Source organism: Rattus norvegicus, chromosome 10 (assembly GCF_021556685.1).
Source record: "Rattus norvegicus strain SHRSP/BbbUtx chromosome 10, alternate assembly SHRSP_T2T, whole genome shotgun sequence".
NCBI lineage: Eukaryota > Metazoa > Chordata > Mammalia > Rodentia > Muridae > Rattus > Rattus norvegicus.
Window position 1 is genome coordinate 60,709,582 of NC_141543.1, and position 4,606 is coordinate 60,714,187.

Genomic DNA, 4,606 nt, shown 5'->3' on the forward strand with positions numbered 1-4,606 from the left:
AGAGTTGATAGGAAAGCACTCTCCTCTGTAGCCTTCTAGGTCTCCTCCTTCCAACAGCAGCATGAGTTTGCCGGCCCTGTGCCCTGTCCCACATAGACTAAGTCAGACTGAATCACACGGAGTGGAACTTCTTAGCAGCCCCTGCAAACCTGTAAAGATAGGTAAGTTTCTGTTTCTTGGGAGCTGAAGGCCCTTCTCTCCTTTTGAGACTTTCCTCAGGCTATACTTGGCAGCTCTCCCTAATACAGCTCTCAGGATTCGAAGGGAAGGCTCTGTGTTTCTCTGTCTCTATCTCTCTCTGTTGGTCTGTTTGTCTCTGTATCTCTCTGTCTCTGTGTCTCTCTGTTGGTATGTCTCTGTCTGTTTCTCTGTGTGTCTTTCTTTGTCTCTTTGTCTCTCCAAAGTCTTAGCAAGCTGGCTATGCAGTATCTCTCCTAACTTCTTTCCCCACTTCAAGGCCTGGTCACATCCCCACTTCCAGTGATCAGGAAGCTATCTCTTACTTCAGCTCCCCCTGAAGGGAAATTCTGTGTGACTTCTCTATCAAACCTGCCATGCATCTTATTTCTAACAACTCTCTGTCACAATGGACTCTGCCTTTAAACTATGAGCCACCCAATCCCCGCCCCCCTTCCCTCCTTAAGTTCTTTTGTCAGTTTTTTTCTTTTGAGATAGGGTTTCTCTGTGTAGCCCTGGCTATCCTGGAACTTGCTCTGTAGACTAGGCTGGCCTTGAACTTAGAGATTTGCTCCCCTCTGCTGGGATTAAAGGTGTGCACCACCACAGCCTGGCATTTTGTTTTTTGTTTTTTTTAGATATAGTCTTACTTTGTAACTTAAACTGGCTTGAACTCAGGTTGACTTTGAACTTGGAATAATTTTCCTCTCTCAGGCCCACAAGTGCTAGGATCATAGGCAAGTGCCACCATTACCAACTAGAAATATTTCGTTTTTTTTTAAAGATTTATTTATTTATTTTATGTATATAAGTACACTGTTGCTCTCTTTAAACCAGAAGGGAGCATCAGATCCCATTTCAGATGGTTGTGAGCCACCATGTGGTTGCTGGGAATTGAACTCAGGACCTCTGGAAGAGCAGTCAGTGCTCTTAACCGCTGAGCCATCTCTCCAGCCCCTGGAAATATTTCTGAATAAAGCAGTTGTCACAAGTCAAAGAACACACCTATTCCCTTCCTTCTATTCAGAGACTAGATGTGGGGAGAGCAGATCTCCTCTGATTTCTCTGACCTGGAACTAGTGAGACACATGAACAGAAATACGACTACACACACACACACACACACACACACACACACACACACACACACAGTTCTGAGAGATAACATGTCTGAGTCTATTGAGTCCTTATTTTGGGCAGCAGATGGCCAATGCACAAGAGACATTGTTAAGACCCGCACTAGCCTTGGGACTAAGTTGAAGACTTTGGGACTTTGAAAGTCCTTCCAATTGTCCTTGAAAACCGAGGTATGGGTTTAGAGGTCCTCATGACATGGCTGTCGAGCGCTTATTTCTTAGTACCACCGATATGCATCTAAAGGAGGGCTACTCTGTCTTGAGCAGTTGCAGCCACGTGTGCTGTTTTATGAGAGTCACAGGACTTTACCTTTGAACAGTTCATTCTGATGTTCGTTGGATGATGGTGGGACTGATGGATAAATAACAGGCCATTTGCTGGACAATCCAAGCACTGTTTTGCAGACTGCCTTAGTCCTAAAATAAAATCTTCTGTTCCCAATAACAGACCCTGCCTCTGATTGGGAACGTCACTACTCAGAAATTCTTGCTGCCATCTATGGTAGCCAACCGGTTTGCTAGATCAGCTCCTGACAGCTGGGGATTGGGAGCTGTTCATTGATGGAGCAGTCACACGCAAGGATGTGGCTGCCGAGGTGGCCATGCTAGGGTGATAGCGAATAAAGAGCCGATACCCACACCCTCTTGCCTAGCAACTCTGCGTAAAAGGCTGAAATTATTGCACTCTCTAGGAGCTTATAGCCCTAAGGCAAACAGGGAAGCATTGACACTGACTTCAACATGTCTTTACGACAGTGCGTGAACGTTGTGTGACTTTTCCTGCACCATACATAGAGCTCTTTGGAAAGAAAGAAGGTCACTAACTGCGGGAAATAAACCTATCCAAAATGCATTGGAAAAGGAAACCCTGGCCATCGCTTTACCTGTTAAACAGCCAGCTATTGTACACTGCCGGGGAACGGGAGACTGGCGTTCACAGGGCTAAGGGAAATCAGAATGGACGCACCTGCTAAGTGAGGTGCTGGGAGAAGCAGCCGGCTGGGGACTTTGGTCCTTATGATGGTTTGAATGGGAAATGTCCCCACAGACACTTGGTCCTCAGCTAGTGATGCTGTTTTGAAAGGCAGTGGAACATTTAGGATCTGGGGTGTATTTGGAGGAAGTAGGTCTTAGTTGGGGATGGGTGTTAGGGTAAGTTACAGCTCAGCCTGCTTTCTGACCCAGTTGTTCTCTCTGCTTCCCGGAATGTGTCATGTGACAAGCATCTGCCTTGCACATGATCTGGTATGAAAGTGAAATGTCCCCAGGTGGTGGCACTATCTTGAGAGGTTGTGAGACTTTATGGACGCGCAGTCTACTTGGCCAACGTAAGACCATGGTCTTTTGGCTTCTGCGTTTGTGTGAGCATGGGCGTGTGCATGCTCACCATCTCCTCCTCTCCAGCCTCCCCCTCCCACCAAGGCTATGGAGCTCAGTGGGTGAGTGTTAACTAGTATGCACAAGGCCTACCTAGGTTAGTGAGTCTTAGTCTTCCTAATGCTGTGACTCTTTAATATAGTTCCTCATGTTCCTCCCCCAACCACAAAATTATTTTCATTGCTTATCCAATACTGTTATGAAACCTGGTGTAAACGGGACCGCTGTGTTTTCTGACCTCTTCCAAAGGGTTGTCAACGCCAAAGGGATCATAACCCACAGGTTGAGAACCACCGCTACTAATCTTCAATACAGGAGAAACAAAATAACATAAAACTTCTGGATCAACTTTGTCAAGGGCTGTTTAAAGGGAGATACAGTGTTACTTTTTATGCCGCTCTCAATTCCAGTGGCAAGTTGAAATAGTTTGAGTTACTTTGAAATGATGGTTGGGAGACAGAGCCTCCACAGTCAGTGTCCGTGATAGTAAACCTTGACCTTCAACTTGATAATGGTCAGAGTCACTGTGGGGGGAAAGATCTCTGGGTCGAGTCAGTGATTATCTAGATTGGGTTAACTGGGGTGGAAAGACCCACGTGAAGTGTGGGTGGGACCATCTCCTGGGCTGTGGTCTCTGGTGAGTTCATGAATCCACTCATTGTCCGGTGCTTTCTGGCTTGGATGGGTGCTTCCCGTTCACACTGCTGACTTGCTCGTTAGGATGGACTGTCCTCTCCAACTGTGACCCTTCGCTTGCTTTCGTTGGATGTTTCATCACGGTAACAAGGACACCAGCTGATAAGTGCCCCACCTATTGCTGCTGAAAGCTGAGCCAGAACTTAGCAGTGCATACAGCAACCAAACCGCACACTAACCATTTTGCTCTCTCCAGGCCGGCTGGCCAAGCCGCTCTGCCTCTCATCCTGGAGACACGGTGCTGATGAAAACTGGGAAAACTCAATGGTCTGGCAAACAGCTGGCTGAACACTGGAAAGGCCCATCCGATGCACTCGTCATTACTTTTGCTTCACCGAGTCTTACTTCTGTAAGACTTACTCTTTACATAAAAGATTCGTGGGGGCAGAAGAAAGGCAGCCCTGCCTGAGGAAGCCATTTGTAACTGCCCTTTAGATCCACCTGGATCTGCACACTATTGGATGATCTTAACCATCTCTTCTGAAGACAAGGGTCATAATTTTCTATTGCTGGGATAAGACACCATGACCAATGTATGGAAGAAAGAGTTTGTAGGGGACTTACGGTAGTTTCAGGGGATACGTTCATGATCGTCATGGCGGGGAGCATGGCAGCAGGCATGGTATTGGAGCAGCAGCTGAAAGCTTACATCTTGAGACAACAACCATGAGGCAGAGAAAGGGAAGAAGGAAGGGAGGGGGCAAGGGAGGGAGGGAGAGAGGGAGGGAGAGAGAGAGAGAGAGAAAGAGAGAGAGAGAATTGGGAATGTCATAGGCTTTGAAGGGACATCCCTCCTCCAACAAGGCCACACCTCCCAAACCTTCCAAAACAGTCCATTGACTGGGGAATCAAGCATTTAAATAAATGAATCTGCAGGGGACCATTCTCATTGAAACCATTACGTCAAGCTCACAAAGAAAGGCACTCATTAGGTTAGTGACCTTCCTTCTGTGCCTTTGCTCTCCATGTCACCTGCCTGATGAGATCATGGCTTAACTACAATAACACGCTTTTTTTTTTCTTTTTTTTTTTTTCGGAGCTGGGGACCGAACCCAGGGCCTTGTGCTCGCTAGGCAAGCACTCTACCGCTGAGCTAAATCCCCAACCCCAATAACACGCTTTTAAAAAAAAGATTCATTTATTTTTGTTGTTACATAACATGTATGCATGTGCCTGTGTGTATGTATGTGTACCACATGTGTGAAAGTGCCCACGTTGGC